This window comes from Haplochromis burtoni, unplaced genomic scaffold (genome assembly GCF_018398535.1).
Source record: "Haplochromis burtoni strain Fernald_Lab_line unplaced genomic scaffold, NCSU_Asbu1 Contig_218, whole genome shotgun sequence".
Taxonomy (NCBI): Eukaryota; Metazoa; Chordata; class Actinopteri; order Cichliformes; family Cichlidae; genus Haplochromis; species Haplochromis burtoni.
In genome coordinates, this window is record NW_024582579.1 from 458,709 (window position 1) to 481,535 (window position 22,827).

Consider the following 22,827-nt stretch of genomic DNA (forward strand, 5'->3'; position numbering starts at 1 on the left):
CGTTGCTCCTGAGCTGCTGGAAGCATTATATTTACTGCTGGCAAATAGAAGAAGTGGTTGATCTGAGGAAATCCTACCAGTGGCTGGACAAAGCTGAAAGACAACACAGAGGCACTAATCATAGCAGCACAAGAACAAGCTCAAAGAACACGATCTATAGAGCCTGAGGTCTACCACACCAGGCAAAGATGGCCCCGAGACAATCCAGCACATAATGGCAAGACACAAGATGCTAGCAGGCAGGTTATAGAATGAACACCATAACCAAGTGGCCGGCATAATATACAGGGACATCTGTGCCGAGTATGGCCTGCAAGTCCAAGCGCAAAATGTCCCCCTAGGGTGGTGGAGAATGACCAAGCTAAGATCCTGTGGTACTTCCAGATACAGGCGGACAAACTGGTGATGGCTAACCAACATCATAGTGATAGAAATACCAAGTGACAGCAACTCTAGTGATTCATTTGACATTGATATTGGAATCCTTCCTAAGCATCGACTTTAATTGACATTTGTTACTTTTAAAGCAACTGTATTTCCCAAAAAAGTTGTCTGATGGTTGTGCTAACATTGCTATCACGGCCTCCAATGCAGAGATTCAGCGTGTTGAGAACTCGCATAAAATTGCATAAACAGGGCAGTCGTCAGCCTCCTAAAATGCTTGTGACGAAGTGGTAGGCTTGAACTTATCTGCCACTTGTCCCTTAAACATATTGATAATTTATCCCATGTTATTTTACAGTTGGCCATAATGCTTTAGTTTAGGCACTGTTGGTGTAACTTTGCTCTACATACCATCCTGGGTTTGTTTGTGGCAGCACAGTTTACATCCATGCATATGCTCTTAGAGCTAATACTACTCAACCTTCAGGTGATTTAAATGTTCTTGTGTTGACAGGTAAATGTCTGGTAAATTATGTTTGCTTATGTTGCTTTGTTTATACTTACCTTTGGTTGTCCCTTTGTTCTGGTCATATACTCAAAACAGGTGTGTGGGAGGGGCTGACCCATCACTTCCTGTTTATATAGGGTCACCATATCATTGACTGCCTCACTGGGTGCAACCAAACGAAGGGTTTTTCCTTTTGTATAGTATTGTTTGTTTTTTAAGTAGCCTTTGAGTTTATGCAGTGTTGTACCTTTCAGACCATTTAGCTGTGTGAATGGGTTTGTCAATGGGGTGAATAATCTTGTTCCTGTTTCTTTGTTTAGGTTGCATTGTTTGGTCTAACCTATTTCTTAATGGTAGAGACTAATGAGGTTCAGGTGTGTGTAACACTGTATAAAACCAGTAAGATTTTGACAACTGGGGTTGTTGTAAGATGGCAGGATGGCGATGCCAGGAAATAAAGTACCAGTCTGCTGATGCCATCTACTTATCGCTTTCCTTACTTGCTCTAAACTGCCTCGCAATGTTCAAAATATACTTCATTTTACTCAAATCATTCATGAAACTCCACATCAGAGTAAAAATAAATACAGACCATGAAGAATGAATCTCCAGGCAGATTGTCAGCTGAGCTGATCTTCTTAGCTTGGACCAGATATTCAGACTTTATATTTTGTACTTTGGAAGGTGGACAAATGTCCTGTATATGCCATTCACTTGTTAAAACCATCCTGTAGTCTTTAAGCTTTGTATTGTTTAAACTATTTTAAGTTTGTATGTTTAGATTATATTTGAACTCAAACAGAGTTGAAAATGTTTTATTAATCGGTGCATTTTTCTTCGTAGCCGAGCAACATTTGATGATGATTTCTCTACTGCATCCAGTTATCAAATGTAGCTTTGTCTTGTATAAAAATGTGAGTCAAGAGTCAAATGGCTTTATTGTGATTTCAACGACATACAGTGGTACAGTACACAGCGAGAAAAGACGGCGTAAATCAACACAGGACGACAGAAAGTGCACGTGTGCAACCCCAGAAAGAACAGAACGATGTAGGCACACAACAGTGCAACAGGAAAGTGCAATAATGACAGTGGGTTGTGCAAAAAGACTGAGCATTGTGCAAAAGGTACTTGAGGTAATGAAATGTATGAAGGTACGTGTGTGTGTGTGTGTGTGTTCCTGTCTAGCTATCTTTGTGAGGACCGAAATCTGCATTCTACTATACTTGTGAGAACCAGCAGTCGCTTGTGAGGACACACAACCCGGTCCTCACATTTTTGAAGGCATTTGAAGGCATTTTTGAGGCTCAAAATGGGGTTTTAGTGTCAGGGTTACAATTAGGTTATGGTTAGGTTTAGGGTCAGGGGCTAGGGAAACCATTATGTCAATGAGGGTCCTCACTAAGATAGGTGAACGGGGTTGCGTGTGTGTGTGTGTCAGACCAGTGTCTGAGTGTTCAGGAGACTGACACCTGTTTTGTAGTCTGGCCCGAATGCTCTGGTACCTCTTGCCAGAAGGCAGCAGGCTGAAGCCTTAAATGGTTTAAGTCAAGTCAACTAATTGAGGTTAAGAGTCTGAAGAGAGTGTGAAAGTAAAAGTGGAAAAAAAGCTGGTTTAATATAATTACAAGAATTACAAACTGGAGCTCTGGAGTGACGCTGACTCTTCTCGCTGTGCTGTAAGGCCATCTGACTATATGCTTGAAGTGATCTACAGGAATTAAGGACAAACACTACTTCACTAGAAGCAAAAGCCTTGTGAAAGCTGTGATAAGTGTCAAACCAAGTCTTTTGTACAAACCACAGTTACACTGATCACTAACCAAAACCCACATGTCACTGAGTCTTAGTCTTAAAATGGTTAACAGATCATTTACAGTTGTATGAATCGTCCCTGTCAAGTTGTGATCAGACAGAATTCTGTCCAAGGTTTGAATATTCAGTCCTGCAAAAAGTTCATTTAAAACTATTAAGAACGTAGTAGAAGCACCTGTGGTATAAATGTGAAACCCCTCAGTAATTTTCATTACTTGACATCAAAGTACCTGAGATGAACCTGGTAATAATTTCACATTTCTGCATTGTCTCGTTCTCAAATGTTCACATTCACCAGATTTTCAGAAAACTTGACCTCTGATCTTTACCTTGAGGCTGCGCTAACTGAGATTCAAACTCATCCAAGGCTTTAGTAGATCCACCTCTGGTGTCGATTTCAAAATCCGATGTCGCCTTGTTCTCCAGTCATTACACTCACAACTTGGAGGGTTGCCCACCCTGCACGGTGAGGAGGATCCCCGCCAAAAGGACAGCAGTGAGGAAAAACCCAAGATGTTATATTTCTGGTAGACAGAGTAACTTTTGAAGTCACAAATTTATTACATCACAGTATATTGACATTCAAGTTCAGATGACCTAATTCTCTATGATACAGCCAGATTAACACCCTTCTTTTCATCAGTGGTTTACTTTAATAGTTTTCACTGTTGTTGCTGCAGTCTGTGAAAACAAGAGCACTGCTGTGGAAATCCAACCTTACTTAATGTTCTACACACACACGTGAAACAATGAGTCGAGTAAATGATGGCTTATGTGAAACAAAGACACGATTAGAAAACAGTATTCAGGTTTCTGCATAAAGCATTTGTTACATACTTGTGTGCACATGCATAACTTGCATTCTGATGTAGCTATAGAAAGTGACGCAAAAATGACTAAAGTCCAATATATGTGCTGTATTTAGGCCAGTGTTGCGTATATATGCAGTAGTAGTGTGTTAGCCCACCTCACACGAGTGCAGAATAAAGCCGGAGCAGCGTTTCCTGCCCTGTCGGCATGTACCAGGCGGGCCTACTGTACCAGCAGCCAACCGCCATCGAAAAAGAGCGAGGAGAAAAAAACTTGGAGTTTGTAATAAGGGCGAGGCTTATTTCGCGCAGTTCCTGCTCTGCTCTCTAATTCCCCACAGCGTTCAGTCGGAGAGCTGCAATTGTGTCGTCTGTAATGTGTCTGAGCTGCTTCTTTTCAGCGTTTGTTTTCGCTTCCACGTTGAAGTTTTCAGCGTCCAGAGCAAACACTGACACAGTCGCTCACACCGTTAGCTCACCCTGCACTCAGTCCGCTCCGCGCGCATAGACCTCGCCTGATTTGCACTGGCGCGGGTCATTTCAGGTTAAACCCTGGCGCTGTGTCCCGTTCACTTTAACCGACGGAGATCAACGCTGGTTCCAGTTGAGGCGGAATGCACACCCACTGGGACTCCGAGTGATATTTGGACACGGGCTTCGTCTTGCATATGCGGTATGTTTGTTTTAGAGGGTGGGGTTGGGGGTATTTTTGACAGCAGTCTTGCTATTAACAGCAGCCTCTCCAAAAACTAGCTGTGCGCCACTGTGGTAGCTAAATCGCGGTGCGTCGCGCTTCCTAAGCTAATGTTCATATTAATTTTTAACATAGCCGCAAATGTGTTTATGTCCTATGAAGGGACGGCGGATAACGAACTTCATTCACAATTCGTGCAATTCAAGTGCCGTGCTAATCGTGGGATTGTTGGTTCGTGGACAAACGTGACTTGGACCTCAGCAGAAGTGTCGGGTTCTGTGTAGCAGTTCGGTGCGCAGTTCTTTTTGAAACAGCAACGTTTCATAACACATATTTAAACATAACAGCGATCTGACCCTGCTCTCCGCGTCCACGGCGGTGTGTGTTGTCGGAGTGAGGCAGCAGGAATAAAAGAAGAATTTCGCTAAAAGTTAAAGTTTTTTTCCGTTCCCGGCGTGTTTTACCGTCGCCGAATTGCACACTTGCTTGTAATAATGCAGAAACTTTCATCCGCGTTTTTTCATAGTTGGCTAATGTCAACAGAAAGCGAGAGGCCGTGCAGTTGTCAGATATTCGGCTCGAGGTTCTGTCAGGAAAACAGAACAGCGCGTACCCCGGAATGGCTTTGATAAAGACTTGAGGGAGTTGCTTTCGGGCCCAAGTTATCGTTTCCCTCATAGCTCAGAGTATCCCACGAGCAATGAGCACGGCTCGGTTTACTTCTGTCACTTGACTTAAATACATGTATGTCACCTACATTTCCGCCTTAACCTTTGCTTTCGGTTTAACAACAGGAACTTTCACTCAAGTGTCCAGCTAACATCTGGCGTGTAAAACAAGCAGACCCTTCCACAGTGCATTAGCGACTTTAGTGTTTGGGATTACATAGAGTCGGCGGCGCTGGATGATTGGCTCTAGTGGACAGAGTCGATCCCAAGTGTTAAGCTATTTACAAACAAGCGTCACCTGTCCTATGTGCCTCGCCGTAGTGCGATATTCGTTTAACAAGCTGTAGTGATACTTTCACGCACTGTTGGGGGGGCTAACGCGTGCGAGGCTGAGCGAGACAGCTGATTGTGGGAATTTGTGTTCTTTTGTTTTTGTTTCGTTTTTGCCTTGATGCTGTGATGAGAGGCTTTATGTGTTGCACAGCACTTACTATATGACTGCAGCTGCTGTTCCAAGTGAACAGTAACATCATTAATCCAAGTGAAAACGTTGCCCTCTGTGCCCAAAACATCGAAAGATCATTTCAATTATAGAATTCAGAATCAACAGACATTTTCAAGCACCGTACGTTTTATTTCAAAAAGGGAGAAATTAAAGGAAGCAGTGGTTTTGAATGAATGGTATTTAAGGTCATTCTGTCTTTGCAACTTTTTGCAAGAGCGTGTGAGGACAGTATTCACTTGTGACATCAGTATATCTAATCTGCACTGTTTGCAGCAGAACCAGCTGCAGCAAATAGATGTAATGTGTTGGTTGGCTGTTGTTAAGCATTTGTGTGCGTTGAAACCTGTTTGAATGTATTTAAGGTGGAGCCTTGACAATCGTTAGTTTTGTCCCCTAATAAAGAAAAGCTGAGGCGCCGCAAAGTAGGTTTCTGACAAGTCCGTTAATAAAATTCTGAGAGATCAAAGGTATTGTGCAGATTTCATTTCTAAGAAGCTTCTATCAGCTGTTCCATTATTCACAAGGGGTCGTGGCAGCAGATAGCTCTGCATATTTGATTTGGCAGATCATTATACCCGATGCCCTTCCTGATGCGATGCCAGGGACCTTTTGCATGTTAGACAACTGTGTAAACCATTACACTATTTTGCTACTGTGCTCAGTGACTGTGTACATTCCTGTTTGTAGAGTCTACATGTTTCTGGGTCACACTGGTGTTTATCAACCAGGGTAAGAATCCAGATGAATTCAGAAGGTGCAATTTCAGAGTTCCTAGTCTGAATAGTCAGAGCAACACTACCAACAATCCGAGATGGTGGCAGTGAACATAAACAGTAATAAAACGGAAACTTTGAAACTGTCCTGCCACTTTTTCTATTTGTGACTCACTAAATAAGCACTGACCAGGCTCTATCATGAATGTACTTCAGCAGTACGAGTCTTGTGCTGTGATGCTTGACGGCTCTACCTTACTAAGAAGCTTTCTTTTGAATGCACAAACTCGGGACTGAAAACACTTCCAAGTTCCGACATCCAATTTCCGAGGTAACTGACGCAGTCTCTTGTTTGTCCATTATTAACAATGAGCAATAACATTACAGACCAGCCAACGATGCCCCTGTGATGAGTTCACACAGCAAGACTGCAGGAACTTATCTGTGTATGCAGTTAATGGGCATGCTAATGCAAACAAGGCACATTTGAACCACAAATACTATTTGAATTTAATGGGAGCGATTTGACATTTTTACTACCGAAGACCTCAAACTGCTCCCAGATGACTGCGCGTAGCTGTGGCAGACTGGCTAGCTTTACCTGACAGTTTGCACTCGACCTCCTTTACTAATTATCACGTAAAGAAGTTCCACACAGGGCTTATTGAAGCTGTAGTCGCCTCTGGTTTTATCCTTTTACTCTTTTAATGTTTGCACAGTGCCAATAAATCGAATCAGTGTCACACTATCTCACAGTATATTTGCTTGAAGTTGGTAGTGCATTCTTTTATTTGTGTTGTTTGCAAACAGCTTTGCTAGGTGCCACTTTCCATTGCCACCAGATCATCGTATCTCACCAGGCACCGGTAAGAATGAGAGGGAAATGGACGTTTTAGAGCAGCGGTCCCCAACCCCCGGCCCACGGCCCGGTACCGGTCTGTGAGTCGTTCGGTCCCGGGCCGTGAGAGTTGAGGCTCGGGTGTGAAATTGATGGTTTTCAGGGTTTTTATCGTTAACTCGGTTCCCTGGGTCTTTCCCGTGTTGTAGTTGTGCGTCTTATTTTGAAAGAAATGTTTACACGTTACCATAGCGACCAGAGAGCATTAAGGAGCAGAGAGGAGGACGTTACGCTCAACGTTGTTGGTGCACTTCAGGAGGACGCTGCTAACAAAGTTACACAATTACACACTGAATTCACGTTTATTGCTATATTTACTAAATACCAGTTTGTGTCGTATCATTTTATTTTGTTGTATTTATCCTCCACACCTTAAACGCCGGTCTGTGAAAATACTGTCTGACATGAAACCGTCTGTGGAGCAACGAAGGTTGGGGGCCGCTGCTGTAGACAAAAAAGGACTGTTTGGTTAATTGAAACCCATTCTCATCCTAGTGTGCAGCTAAAACGCACACTTCTCTTGTTTCCTCTGCTGTGGCTTATGCTAGATTTATTGAGTGTGGTGTGTGCGAAGTCTTTGGATACTTTCAGTATCTTAGCTAACTCTTTTATTTCTTTTGTCTGGAAGCCTTATTATAATTTGTGTGCACATTCTTTTAATAACCATGCTGTGGTAGTCGTAATCATCATTTTTGCTCACAGAATGAGAAGTTTGGTTTGCCTGAACAAAGTCGTCTGTGTTGGAGTGAAATTCAGAGTCCATGGAAATGCACTAATTGTAAATTTGTTTGACTGATTTGAAGTGTATAAAGTGTATAAATTCCAGTTGTCTTTCTAAGAAATATACCTGACAGCATATACCAAGAAATTCTATTTTCTTTAATGTAAAATCTCATTTTCATTGTAAAATAAATTATTAAATGTATCCCAGATTGCTCTAATTGAAAGCATCTTCTCTCTTTGAAACAGCAGATAATAAAGTTCTGGCAGGAGGGTTACATTGGTAACTGAAAATGAGTCGCTGTCCAGGCAACTTCAGCATTTTACTTCACCAAACAAGTACTTTGGGTTATTTTGTGTCTTTGCTCACAATGAGGAAATCCCATGCTAAGGACATGTTAGCGTGTAGGCGTGTGTGTGTGTGTGTGTGTGTGTGGCTACTTGCTTGTGCCACTGTGCATGTGTTGTGCATGGATGAAACACACTGGCTTATAATTAGTCATATGGGAGGCTGAGCGCCGATCACCGGTCCAGGAACGGTGAAATCAGCTGATTCTGGTCCCTGGCCGTCTGATTGGTGCATTTCCAGAGTCTCCAGTGTCCCTGCATTAAACACTTAGGATGACCTTCACCAGGTTGCCCTTAGTCAGATGATGTAATGGAGGCCTTCACTGTCTCATTCAAAGTTTCAGTTGGCCCTTCAAATGAGAAGCATGCAGACCTTGTATCTACGCTGAGATACCTGTGCTGTGCACCTGCTCCTCTCCTGTTCTGAGTGCTGTTGTCTTTGCAAGTCAGAGTGTGTGTTTACATGCACGTGCATGCAGACTTGGTTGAAGCTGTGCAGTCCTCATTATGGTTCTTATGTGATAACCTTGTTTCATTCCAACGGATATGAATTGATCAGTTTTTTAAAGAGAAAATGTGATTCTGTGGTAGCAGAAACGTTTGCATCAGCCTGTATTTATTGACAGCTGAAAAGATATTAAGTGCAATTGTTGGCCTGATATCTTAAGCCAAGAGTTTAAGATATTAGTTTGTTTTTGTGGTGAGCTAGGTGTTGGAAGATGTAATGGCAGAGAGAGCCGGATGTCAGGGCTTCATCACTGCCTAAAATCAATACTCCAGTCCCTGAATTAGTCCAGGAATCAATCATAGAGTATTGTACTGAGAAGAACTGAACTGCACCTAGTCATGGCCTACTACAGTAACTGACTTACAAGATCACTACAAAAAAGATCCTGTCAGAGCACAGTTACACTCACGTTTTAGATGAGTATGAACACAGTCTGGAAGCTCAAAGCTGACAGAAGGCAAAGTTAAAAACAATGATAGTGGTTCAGTGGTGCCTTCATCTACGCTGGATGGGGCTGAGTGATGTGGAAAATTATTCTCGAATCTTTTCTTCCCATATCAGTTGATATTGAGATAAAACAAATCACTGTTTCTGTTAAGTTTATCTTTCGATTTCCACTTGGGTGTAAAAACCTTTAATTGTTGTTGTTAAGGGGACATTTTGACCTGTTGGCATTTTAAAAATGGTAAAACTGTTCAAATGAAACCCATCTTTTGCTAAAATGGGCTAAAGCTTTAAATTCATATTTTGTTAATTGAGTTTTTGGTGTGTGGGCTGAAAAAACAAACAAACCATTTGTACGTAGAACAGCTAACCACGTCATTTTGATCCAATACAAATAAATGTCAACCTGCTGCTACCACTGCGTTACTTACCAACATGATTATTTGCACACATTTTGATTTTAAGCTAGCTAGATGTGATTGATAAATATACTGGACGTCTTCAGCTAGCTGACTGAAGGCTCACCACAGGGTTTAATTTCCTCTTCAGGAAGCCGTGATTTAGACTCTCATAGTACAATAAAATGAATGATTGTGTCATCATGAGGCCTAATGTGCCCTCTTCCGTCCTAAAATAATTTATTGCAGTTACCTTCATTTGTCTTGCATTTTTCAATATTCAGTAATGTGCACGAGTTCATCCTGTCCGTCCCGTCCAGCACTGGGACGTGTAAGGAGAGATTGGCTGGTTATTCGATCTAATAGACAAAGCTTTGTCTGGCTGTAATCAACTTCTCATGCATTTTGCAGGTGTTAGATTGGTGACACATCAACTGGGAGCTCAGGGATCCAAATGTCCACACTGAGGCGGGTTTGATGGCACTTCCCTTGGTCAGTGAGGGAGGATTACAGCTGATGAAATCCTGAATTTGTGCAACATGTCAAATGATCGATGGCTCTAATCGCTGCATTATGGCTTTCATAGTTGCATAGCCACACCATGTGTGCAGTGACAGGGAGAATCTGTCAGTCTCTGCTACATCAGTTTTCACTATTGTTATTTGATCCTGTGATGTTTGGGTATCACAGGATTTTAGACAGGCTACTGGTAGCCACTTTTAAAATGAGCTAGCTGCCTGCTGTCTGTTTATTACTGAACACAGTGATGTTCACAGAGGCAGCTGTTGTTATGGAGCTTCCTGTTTGGCTCTGGTAAGAGCTCGACCGTAGTCCAACAGAACCTTGCTTAGGCCCAAGCAGCTGGGCCGTGGTATGCTGTGAGGGGAAACATAAAGTGTCCGTCCCGCCTATCAGGTCTTGCACTCGTGCTACAATCAGCTGATTTCAGTTGGCGTCAGAGGAGGGAAATTGCGATACAGGCCAAAGCATGGATTATTTTTATTGCACAAAAGGACGCGATAAACGGTAAATGTCCTGCATCCAGGACAGAAACAACTGCACTGTGCTGCTAACACAACTTTGGTTCTCTGCAAGCATCTGCACAGACAGCATGCTAACGCTAAGCTAGCCAAGGACCCAGAGTGAAACCTGAGTGAATGCTGAACACGAGCAGCAGAGCCTGAACGTCAACAGGTAACAAACAGCCTCCTCTTCTACCTGTTCAGGTTCCTAAAGCAGAAGCACTGTGTCGATCACCTTTTTGTGCTGCTGTTCAGTTTCACGTTGTGCGATCAGCTTCGTATTCACTAAGATCTTAGAGACGTGTGTGTCCTCATTCGGGATTTGTGTTGGTGTGTGAGGGTGTAGCCTCAGGTTTATATTGTTAAATTATGAGTGTGTTTCACAGAGTAACATGAAAGTAACGTTACAAGTAGTGTAATGAATTACTTTTCCCTGGGAGTGATTACTGCATTACTTTTAAGTAAGTGTTGTGTGTAATATGTGTAATCGTGACAAATAGAAAGCAGCGTACCTCCACAAACACGCACAGCATCAGATTCATGTGCATGAGTGGAATTTCCTCGTTGCTGCTTAGTGATGAGGGAGACTCTCGTTGTGGATTTCCTCCAATACTTTGGCCTGACACTTGTGATATACACTTGTGTGAAGTGTTTTCAGCTGAGCGTTGTGTGCCTGGAGTCGAATGCTTTGACCACACAGAACCCCATAGTTACCAAAATAAGTTGGCTCCCGTCATCTTCACAAGTCTTTATTTTATAGTGCGCTGCGTCTGTCACGATGTGGCTGGAATGAGTTCTGTCGACTTTATTTCGACAGTCTATTTCTATCCGGTCGTTCAGTCTGACGTCACTAGCCGTGTCTGGGCCTAAACTCCGCTGCAGGTCCATATATCAAACGATCACTCAGCATTACTGAGAGTTGAAAAACTGTCTAAAGTCTTTCATCTTTAATAAAATGATCAGCGTTCTGCTCTACCAGGTGTAACAATTGAGTTTAACATCCAGGCATCCATGAAAACGGAATTTATGACATTTAACGGAGTTAGAAGTTAGCAGGGAGTTAGCTCGCTAGCTTCTATCTAAATACAATATAGCATGTCCTGACTGCGGGGTTTTGGAAACAAATTCAAACGTACAGCTCTGTTATCACTTCCAGCATAAATGAAGACAGAAAACTAAACAGCAGTGACGTTTGTAGGGTTACTGAAGTTGGGCTAGCTGGTATATAATGATGTGCTACGTGACCGCTAGCGACACAGCTATGTTAGCATAATATAAACAAGCTAACTTTTTTTCCACTCGATAAAAGTTAACGTGAGTGTTCTCGGTGGTCAGGAACAAATGTAATCGCATGGCAGGATGCTGTAAAAGGACCAAACTTCAGCCAGGAGAACAACTGAGATAATCCATCCACAATACGAGGTTAGTCATTCATATACTGCTGCATGGGCTGGGCTGTAGTTACATCCTAAGGTTTTAAAAACTGAGCTTAAATAAATGATTAGCGGTAATAAAAGCCGAGGGAGGTCAACAGTGATCACTGACTGTTTTAGGAGCTTTTTGAGATCAAATAGAAGAAAATACAAAACATTAAACATGTTAACAACACAAAAGCCATATTAAACGCAGACTACTTTAGGCCCGGAAGTAGGATTCGTCACGTCATCACTTAACGACCGGATAGAGGGAAAGTTATTTTGAGATGATTGCCATTTCATCGCCCTGTCCTACTAACTGGCCTTGAGGAGTCAGATGAGCTTGAGCATAGTAGAGATGATCCTGTGTGGTAAATCAGTCCTACCTAACCTCCCTGTGGTCCCACGTTGTTGCTGACACAGCCCTTAACCTGCTGTGTTGTGTTTTTTAAAAAAGGCTTTTGATCTCAGTTCCCATCCACATGAATGCAGCTTTACTACACTTGTACTCGTCAGTGAGCCTTAAATGTTCTTCAGGATAAACACGTTCACTAAGTTTTCGTGTGTCTGAGAGAAGCTGGTAAAATATGAACGCCTCAGTTCAGCAATGAACTTAGTGAGCAGCAGTAAGTGGCACGGTGACGTCTGAGCCCTTAGGTTTGTTGTCTCACTATTGGCTGCCCTTACTTATTGCCCTAAGTAGATGTGGGGTCTTGTTGAAGCTGAAGGCAAAACCTGCAACTGTACTCAAACATGCAGTATTTTGTAGGTTGTAAACCCTTTAAACTAGTGGCAGCTCGTTAAAACACTTGAAAGTATGTGTCAGGATGCAAAGTGAAACAAACCTGATGAACTGTTTTATGTTTCTGTAGAGTTTCACACAGTTTCACTGGATGACTGAGTGAGTGCTTAATTGAGTGGCTGTACAAACCAGACAAAGCTCAGTAACAGCCTTTCTACAAGTTTGAACATTCTGCTCTTTTTATTGTACCTGATACTTCATATATCCCACAGACCACATCTGTCTGTGCTCTGATCAAAGCATTCATCCAGCTGATGGCTCAGATATGTTGTGTTTCATCACACTGGCTCTTTCTTTCAAATGCAAACCTCTGCTGTTCTTGACCGTAGTTAAAGCTCAGCTTCACGCCTCAGGGACGTGCGATTGGGAAATCTTATCTTCAAAAGACAGCCGAAGTCTCGTCGCTGTGAACCCAACACGGGGTTCTATGAACGTGTTGTGGATTTCATTATTTCATGGCAGAACTGTTGTCTTTTGCATTTTGTTATGGTCGGGATTGTTGTTCCTAACGTTTCCTCCCTGCTGCAACATCTTTGGCAGTTACTAAAAGTCTGACTAATGCAACAGTTTGTGTCCAAAATGCTATGATTATGTGTTCTTTTATGGAATTCAAATAGTGGTGTTGCCAGTCTGCTCAGGAATGCTTGGACACAGCTGGAGCGTGCTGCAGCAGCTGTTTAGAAGATCAAATCTGTCAGTGTTTGCAGAGATGTAGAATAGAATAGAATAGAATTCAACTTTATTGTCATTGCACATGTCACAGGTACGAGGCAACGAAATGCAGTTTGCATCCATCCAGAAAGTGCGTTAGCAATAATATAGATATGTGAGTATATTACAGAAATGGGTCTATTATGGTATGTTATAATGTACACGGTATGAAGTATGTTGTGAATATTCTATAACTATAAGTATGTACAGACTGTAGTGAGTACAAGCTATGTACAGGCTATAAATATGAAACTATACAGAAATATGAACTATGCAGGTTATAAACAGTTGTAGGATTAAAAATTATCGTATGTACAGAATGATTATTTACACAGAACTATACAGTAGTGCAGTTAAGAGGTATATAAAGTGCTAGTGAGTGAGTGGTGGTTCAGTCCATGTTATTATTGTGTGTTTGAGGGTACAGTTGTCCATTGTGTGTGTGTGTGTAGGTGGTTGTGTGTGTGTGTATGTTCAGTCCTTGAGTTTAACGTGGGTCAGAGTTCAGGAGTCTGACAGCTGTGGGGAAGAAGCTGTTCCGGTACCTGGTGGTCTTAGTCCGGAGGCTCCTGTAGCGCCTCCCAGAGGGCAGGAGGGTGAAGAGTCCATGTGATGGGTGACTGGGGTCTTTGATGATTCTGCTTCCTGTAGATGTCCTTTATGGCAGGAACTCGTCATAAACACAAACCTTTGTGTTGCATTGGGCATTATCAGGGCATCAAGTAAACGAAATGTTTACCTTTGGAATATGGAATCTCACATAACATAGCAAAGGTTAAATGTAGTGTGTGAGTAGGCAGCGTGACTTCAGGCACAGCTAGTGTCTGTTTGGATGCATGACATCAGTCCAGCAAACCTATCAGAGTGTTGCCACATCTGTAACGAGCTCTTTGTGTCACCTGCAGCTTTTCCAACAGTTAACTAAAGCTAACTCTTATGCTAAGCAATATTTAGCTGCTTTTCTTTCAGTACTTACTGCAAACCATGCTCAGCTGGATCCAAGCCTGAACTCTGATTGCTAAGTTAAAATGCTCCAACTAAACTTCTTTTCATAATACGGATCACTGCAAAGGTCTGCTTGCTATAAAAATGTCGAGGGGTAGAAATCCTGCCTGTGCTTTTTTTGCCAATGGCGTGCAAAGCTGTCAGCTGATCAGCAAAGATCTCGTCTGTTCATTTGGGTGCTGCAGCTTCACTGGGACAAGTTCTGTTTTGTTTCTGTGATTTTCTTTTCTTGCTTGATAATTGCAAGAAACAGTACATTTAGTTTTTTTACACTCTTTTTATTACTACATAAGTCCATGTGTTATTTGAGCCTGACATATACTTCCCCTTCAGGGCTTCCCGTGGAAGCATTTCTACACTTTGGGGGGGTAATTGGACAGTTTCTGTCTGCTGTGTTAACAAATAATAGGGGACTTCATTGAAATTAACCCAGAGGTTGTTGGTTTGAGTCCCTGTTCAGTTTAACATCAAAGGCTGAGTGATTTGATTAATGAACGGCTATTATTAGTAGTAGTAGTATAACACACACAAGGACTTTCTTATATAAAATAATAATATGATTGTGCACAAAGTCAGATTGGTGTTGTTACATTTTTTTAAACGAGTTTTCAATGAATTCCCCGACAGCCACATTAGCCGTCTGTCGTCATTAACATAGCAGACTGCAGTTATGCAAAAGATGACAGATAGCAGATGGAATATTGAGCTGTGCCATGCTGAGGCTGTGCAGAGCAGCGAGGGAACCACAGCTGGACTGAGGAGAGTCCAGAGTGTGGAGAACCAACCTGAGCTAATAGAAATACAGAGCAGCCCGGTCAGTGTGCTTCAGGCCTGAGGAGCAGAGGGGGCAGGTGGAGCAGCGTGAGGCTGCAGGCACGTAATAATCTTCACCCAGCAACTACTACGCTTACACTGATTTGTTCAAATGTGCTTTTTATATTGTTGTAGCCAGCTTTAGGTCAGTTTTAGCACTCAGTCAGTTTAGTCGTTCACACACACACGTTAGCGTTATGCTAATGCTGTCCTTCTGCAATAATAAAGTAATGAGTTGATGGAGACGTCCATCAGATGCACACGTCCGTGTGCCTTCCTGCAAAGGAAATCTGTGAATCCTACGAGGGACGGAGAGAAAGCATGAACATAATGAGACTGCTGTAATTTTGTGGGATTTTCCCGCATTACAAGTGCTACATTTGCAGGATTTGATTACATAATATTGGCGATGTAAGTCTCGCCCTGTACACGGTCTCGTTGTCTATAGAAAGTATTTGGTTGGCACTACTATAATGTGTGAATCTGTCATAGTGACGAGGAGGAATAAGTCTTGACAAACTGTGCTGGGTGGTGTGATCTGTGCCTGGCTGTACACACTGTACTCTGCAGCTGTCAGAAACAACTGCTCACATACAGACAACTGTCCAACCTGTGAAGTCATGAAAACATGCGCCCTCGTGTTGTCTCGGCTATCAAGTGTAGCAAGTTAGTTGAATTTTAATGGTGAAATGTGTCCTTTACACGTTATTTTTCAAGAAAAACAATCAGAAAATGAAATGTCGTAGTTAGACGTTACACTGCCACAGCTGGCCTGTGCAGTGATGCTACACGCTATCAAACGATCACTGCTGCGAGTGAGAAGAACGTCAGTATCATTTGTGCCCACATTTGCTCCGTGCTTAGAAATAATGTGCATTTGGCTGAGTATGCTCATTAAAAAAACCAATGTTTAGAGGTCTGGTACTCCGTGTACACGTGGGATTATGCTTAGAGCTCACACCTTGGCATTGCAAATTATAAGCTGTGAAAAACGTGGTGTTAAAATTGGCTTTAAGTGGCCTTTGATGGGAAGTCACTATTAAAGGAGAAGCTATGGTTAACATTAAGGCAACAGCGTTAACATTTGCTGCCTACTTTTCAGTATTATCAGTCGCACCTGTCAGTCATTGCTAGTTGATAAACCGTGTTAATGTAACCGGTAACTAGGTTGTTTGTTCTAGAGTATTCTGTTGCTTTGAAAGTCCCAGACTGAGGCTGAGAAGTCCACCAACAACTAGACTGAAGGCTGGCAGCACAGCACTGCCTGAGACAACCAGAAGTACTCCTTTGTTTGGGCACTAAGAGAATCTCAAAAAGTTACATTACTGTAGTTTTTGCACTACGTCAGACAGCTTGGATATCTGTGTAGAGAACATGCCTGATTAGTTTTGTCTTTTTGGTTCAACAAGCATTAAAGATGTACAGATTGTACTGTTGTCCTGATCCTATCCACTGCTCTATGTTTTACACAACCACAGCACTGTAGTGAGGCATAACAAAAGCAGTGCTGTCTGTGTGTCTCTGACTCCTCTTTGACACACAACGTCAGGTTTTGGCAACTCCCTGTAAACCTGCCTACAGGCTGCAATCACTTGTTCAGGGGTGTGTCTCAGAGGGGCCTCGTTCAAACTCATTGTGAGCTGTTGTAATAGAAGTGTAATTATTTCTTGGGTTGCAATGGTTCATTGAGTGACTTGATGCTTCATATGATGCATGAGTCTCACCATGTGAGTTGCATGCGTTTCACCCACATCTGCACCCAGACATGCTGGTGAAAAGTATCCAGGAGCAAACCTTTGAATAAAGAGTGTGACGTTAAGCCCAAGCAGCTCCGCGTTTTCTCAACCGAATGTGTGATAGCACAGCAGCAGCTGTGAAGATGCTGTTGTAGTTTAACGTGGAGTCTTTTTAAAACCGCAAAAAGCAAAATGCCCAACCGTTACCAAGACGATGAGCTCGAGTGGTGTGAAGGGAAACTTTTTTGGTTCTCTTTTGCAACTATAATCAGCATTGAGGTCTTTACTGAGAACAGCTGCCAGGAGTCCTTAATCAAAGCGCCTGGTTAACAAGCTCCAGCGTGAAGGAAAGCTGCTCCCGTCTGCTGCCATTTGTTTTCAAATCATCCTGGAGACACAAAAGATTGCTTCTTTTAATATAGGAACAGATTCCAAGAAGACAGACTAAAGGCTGGATATTAGGTATACCTCACTGCGCTATTTTTCAAGTTCAGAAAATATTTTCTTCAGAATAAAAATGATGTTTTTGGCACATAAACAGTGAAAGGATTTAATTCTGTAACTTTTATGAAGCATGTTTGTCTGAAACAGGTCTGTCCTGTAAATGAGACATTGAGTTAGTATAAATAAAGGTTAAATGAAAAAACTGTAGATAAAATGTATGAAAACTATGAAAACCAATGAACAGTTTATTTCGCTTTTGAATGTTTAGTATTGCTCATTAATAAGACAAACGTATTATCAGATTAGTCGGTGTCATAATTGATATAATGCTCAGTTACTAAAGTTATTAATAGCTACGGGCCTATTTTGAACTAAAAGAACAGCAGTAAGTATTGATGAGCAGTGTCAGTGTGAGTAATACTGTATCAGTCCCTGTCTGTGAGTTTAACATTAGCCTCATCAGGACAGAATAACAGGCAGAAACCACCAAGCCTTTGGCAGCGTCCTATCTTTTATAGACACGCAGCTCGAACTTCAGGGCGTGACTGCTACTTCACCCTAGTTTGGATCATATTTCCTTTTTTGTGCATTTATATTACTCCTGGTAAACTGATGCTCAGTAATATATAAGATTGAGCATCCAGAGGAGTCCTTCCATCATTAGTGTCCAAACTTTGCAGGTCACAGGCTGACTGAGTTCTTGACCCAGTTAAGTTGCATTAAATACACAAAAGTAGAAACGTCGTTATTGCATTTAAAGATGTGCAGAACAAGTCAGATAGATCTGAGACGTTGGTGCCGTTGGTAGTCAGTCAGCAGGAACATCTGTAATCGCATTTTGAATCTGTAGAACTACATTGGTTTGTATTTTTAGCAGATATTTCAGTAATACTATACGTTTTAATACTTTAATCCTTAACACATCAGCTTATCCAAAGGCATTATATAAAGGGTTAAATTATTCATTTACCAACCTGGAAACGTGGAGTGATAATCAGCTGGACGATGATGGAGACGGTTCAACAAAATTAAAGGAGCTCTTTGAATAAGAACACATCACGTGTCAGTGGTAATGCTGGATATTGGTACTGATGCAGCCGGGATCATTTTCTGTCGTGTGATGGAGTTATAAATTACTAACAAACAGGGCGAAATTCAAAGACGCGCTTTGTGTGGCCCCACGTGCTTGCGTGTTGTGGGGTTGGGGCATGCTCCTGATGAGATGACAGACGTGTCCTGGGGGACGGCCTCCCACCTGTGCTTGGGGTGAACCTGCTCTCGTCTGTGGAAAGCAGCGGGAGCCAGTGGAGGACCTGCACATTCTCAATACCACAGGGCCAATGAGGAGGATGTCGGGCCCTCGGGACACCCTCAAGAAGTTTGACTATTTGGCCATATTCACGCTGCCGTACTGGTGGTCGTTTTGTAGGGGTGTGGTTTCTGGAGCAAATACTGACCCCACTGGTGGGTTAAACAGCTTGTATGGCCCTGTGCAGCTCTCCTTGACTAACTGCCTGTCCCGTGGAAGCTCTTCCATGCTCTTGAGACTGTGCTGGGAGACGCAGCAAACCTTCTGACGATGGCACGGTCCTCAGCAGGACCAGGCCTCATGCTACCAGCAGTGACCCTAAAACTGAGCCGTCCAATCGTCAGTGTTCACAGCACAGACCGATAATTGGTCAGTCAGTGACACATGTCGGATTATAAGCTGGTCTCTTCCTTTCATACACAACACCCTCACAGCTACATGCTAACATGTCGTTCCTGTTGGAGCTCCTCACTGTAAGTGTGGACACAAACTTCCCCATAGTAAAGTGTAGGTGGACCAGCACACCAGTGTTCATAACACCAAACCTAACTGGGCACTAACCCTCGCCCAGCTGGAAGGACATTTCAAAAGTTAATAAGGGAAAATCGCTGAAACAAGAGAGACGGCCACAAGCTGCAGCCTCAGTGAAAGCAATGTTATGAGCAACGGATCAAAGCAGTAAAAATGAAAAAAGACCAAAGGGTTGAACTTATGCAAGTATCTGAACTTTGTTTTGTTAGATGTCTGCATGTAAATCTCCCCTGCAGACATGATATAGTTCAGTTGTTTGACTGCAGTTTAGGGGAAACTGGAAGAATCTTGTTTTTTGGATATATGCTATTGGTTATACAAAAGAATGGTATCTGGGATTTTAGCATTGTTTTGTTGTATTTAACAGTGTATGGTGTTTGGGTTGGATAAACAAGGTAATCAAAGTGTATGAAACCTTTAAAATAATGGGTTTAATGTCTGTTTCACATCAGAAATGTTGATTTCAGTTACAGGAACTTGAAATGTTGTCATAGACAAGAGTTAGCGAATGAAGAAACTTTACAGAGAACACGCTTTCAAAGAAACTACTGAAAAAGAAATCTGCTGAAGAGATATGAAAACTGTCTTTTTCTACTTCTTTTGTTGTTCAGTCTTTTTAGTGTGGAACTGGAAACTAACAATATTTCACGACTCTGGGCTCGTTGTTATTGGCTGTTATTCTATCCATTAAAAGAGATGACGTCATGTGTTTGGGCCTATATAAGCTGGGTTTCTTCCAGGATGGCAGTCCTCCTCCCAGCAGGCTAGGCTCTTTCAGGCACCCAACGGCGGTTGTCCTTATTCTTTGGATTTGGTTGTGTTGTAGACCTTTGTAATTTCAGTCACTTGTTGGTTAAAGATTAGCACCTAGTTTTCTTTCACTCTCTTCTCCCCCTCAAGTTAGGGTTAGTAATAGTGCTAATAATGCTAAAGTTGTTGCTGTCTGGATCTTTATGTCCTAAACAACACGAGCATAACACGAGTAACTGCTGTGGCTAATGTTAGCACCGGTCATATGTTGGTTTTGTTTCAGAAATAGTGATGTTTTAATAGTGTTTATAAAATGTCAAACCCTAGGTACGCCTGCTGTTAGTGTCTGTGTGCAGTGGTGCTGTGCAAAGTTGTGTGTCGGCTGGACGAGGCCAACACGACACTGTTGGTGTTGATACCGTTGCGAACAAGTATTTTGTATCTAGTTTTTGTACCAATTAGTATCCAAGTATGTTTTCTTTTTTCTGACGAGCGCTCTCTTGATCTGAGCCCTCAGAAACTCTTTCTAATGATATGAAAACAAATACATCGGCTTCATTTACGAGCAGTGACTCCATGAACATCGGGTCAGCTGATGTTCCCATTTATCAAAAGAAAAGCGTATGTATATTTTATTATAAGACATGACAGGATGAAAGTGTTTTTTAAATATCCTGCAAAATCCAAATTAAAACGACAGCCTGTATTACAGCCTGTGCTAACATCATCAACCAGTCTGTTAAGTGTTTAGTAGTAGAAGATTTAGTTTCTTCCAACATTGCACAGCCCAAATATTTGGGACATAATGTTATAAAATGTGAGTTGAAGCCCAGAAACATTAAGGAGTCTTCTTTTACAAAGAGCTGACGAGGCTGTGGCCCGGCAGCAGACAGGACAGCCTGCTGCTGTGTTGTTGGGTCAGTTACTAAATGCCAAACATGACTGAGCTTCCTGTAGGTGTTTTGTAACATTTCTATTTTCCACTAGTTTAGAGGAGTTTTATTAGAGAAGCGCTTTGCCATTAATGTGTAATAGTAGGAAATCATAGTAATCGTGGGTAACAGTGGAAAGTTGAGGCTTGTTGAGTTTGCCTCTGCATGACTCTCATTTTTGCCCAGAACAGTTTTTTTCCACAGTTGAAACAAATTTTTGAGTCTCAGTACATTTAGCCGAGTCCAAACTCCGGCCGGGTCATGTAAGGACACTCAGACTTAAAGCTCGTCCAGCTTTGTTTTGGCTCACTGCCTCAGCCACTCGTGCTCTGCCTTTCTGCTGTTGGCTGTTTGCGCTCAGCAGCAGGTTACTTCCAATATCTGTATGTTTGGCTGCATGTACAGTAGTGCCCTCAGTTCTGACCAGACTTCCTGCCAGTGTCATTCATAATAGAATAGTACAAAGTCAGAGTAAGTAAGTGTGTATATATAGTTCAATTCCACCATCAGGCCGGGTCTTTCTGCGTGGAGTTCTCCCCGTCTTTGCGTGGGTTCTCCCACCCTGAAAAAAGAAATAAATATATTTCTACATTGGTAGTGTCCCGTTATAAAGCCATGACAGGTCGCTAGGAAGCTAAACTTCCTAGCGACCTGTATTGTTTACACACATTGTGATCTGAAGGCTGCGATTATCTGAGCCAGAGCTAGCTGGCTATGACAGATCGATGTATATGGGGGCCTGTCTGTAGGTAGAAGATAAATACATACTTCTGGGGTGAACGATTGGCAGATGGAAACTTGACAAAGCAGGCCAGAACGGGGGAATGTGTGACAGAACCCATGAAGGTCCGGGCAGGTTGTTGGCTGCAGAGCAGCAGGGGAAACAGCTGCACTGAACAGTGAGTCTAGAATGGGGCTAATTCTGGCCAAGAATAAAATATGGAGCAGTGCGTCTGAAATGGACCGGTGTGACGTGGAACACTGTGGACAGAGGATGAGAGAGAGGGACGCTGCAGGTCCCGTGACGAGGCGCATGTGAACGTCGTGGTAAACAGTGCTCTAGATAAACAATCATGACTTTATTCAAATGTTTTTATTGAATTGTAACCAAATGTGAAGGCAATTCTAAAATGAAAGCAATGACTGGATAATAATAATAATAATAATAAATAAATAAATAAAGGCGATACATAGCAATACAAGTTAAAAACAGTAAAAATGTAAAAACTAAAAGCCACAGAATTAAGACCTGTAAGAACAAATGTGTCTTCAGCTTAGTTTTAAAAACCTCCACAGAGCAGCCTGCCTAACATCTTGAGGGAGGTTGTTCCACAGAAACGGGGCACGAAAAGAAAAGCATGTTCTCCAACAGTCTTTTTTCTGGCTTTAGGAACCTTTGGAAAGCCAGAGTCCTGAGATCGGAGAGCAGGGGATGGAAACCAAAGGTGTAAAAGGTTGGAGACGTATGAAGGTGCCAATCCGTTTAAAGCCTTGTAGGTGAGCAGCAGGACCTTAAAATCTGCTTGAACCTGACAAGGTAGCCAATGCAGAGATCTCAGAACAGGGTGATGTGCTCACATTTCGCGGTTCTTGTTAAAATGCGAGCAGCTGCATTTTGCACCATCTGTAGACCTCTGAAACTTTTCTTTGGTAGGCCAGAAAGAAGAGCATTACAATAATCAATACGTGAGGACACAAATGCATGGACAAGAACTAGAGCTGGGCGATAGAACGATAACGATATGTATCGCGATATAACTTTTACTCGATAGAGAAATTAAGCTATCGCGATAGACCTCGCCGCTCTTGTCCTCTTAAAAAAAAACAACAAAAAAAACAAACAAACAGCCAATCCAAATTAAGTAGCGCAGAGCCGAACCAATCACAGCCGCAGCGTCACGTCGCGTGACTTGTTACGTACAGCACAAGTGCCAAGCCGCACGTG

General features: G+C 42.3%; 2 long non-coding RNA genes across 5 annotated transcripts in view; one reads left to right on the forward strand and one right to left on the reverse strand.

Moving 5' to 3' along the window:
* Positions 1-2,292: 2,292 nt before the first annotated feature.
* Positions 2,293-3,771, reverse strand: LOC106633523. The gene is made up of 3 exons (XR_001336870.2): positions 3,675-3,771; positions 3,037-3,166; positions 2,293-2,603 (listed from the first exon to the last, which is right to left on the reverse strand). It is a non-coding gene; the product is annotated as an uncharacterized LOC106633523 (long non-coding RNA).
* Positions 3,772-4,059: 288 nt separating this feature from the next.
* The window catches only part of thrb, a gene marked incomplete at its 3' end in the record, with an annotated part of 103,835 nt that continues 85,067 nt past the window's right edge, over positions 4,060-22,827 (forward strand). For 2 of the 4 annotated variants that reach the window (XR_006055110.1, XR_006055112.1), the window contains 1 exon segment: positions 4,060-4,189. This is a non-coding gene — a long non-coding RNA (thyroid hormone receptor beta). 4 annotated transcript variants of the gene reach the window in all.